This window comes from Petaurus breviceps, unplaced genomic scaffold (assembly GCF_028583685.1).
Source record: "Petaurus breviceps papuanus isolate PSGF00001 unplaced genomic scaffold, PetGlider_PUasm1.0 178, whole genome shotgun sequence".
NCBI lineage: Eukaryota > Metazoa > Chordata > Mammalia > Diprotodontia > Petauridae > Petaurus > Petaurus breviceps.
In genome coordinates, this window is record NW_027185777.1 from 21291838 (window position 1) to 21292144 (window position 307).

The following is a 307-nucleotide window of genomic DNA, read 5'->3' on the forward strand; positions in this document are numbered from 1 at the left end:
GCCTGGAAATCATTGATTAAGAAAAAAAAGGTGAACAAAACAGGACTAGAGACTGCACTAGGGGATTCCCCAGAGGTGACTATCAATCTATTAGTCATTTGTCTCTAGGTCCAACTGCCCAGTCAGTTCTGAAATCATCCAACTATGAAAGAAGAGAAAAGTTGGACTTGTTCTGGCTGGTCCCTGAAGGCAGAGCTAGGAGCAAGACAGAAGTTTCAGAGGAGGAAAATTTAGACTTGCTGCCTTAAAAAGAAAAAGACTGAAGAGAGGAGAGGAGAGGAGAGGAGAGGAGAGGAGAGGAGAGGAG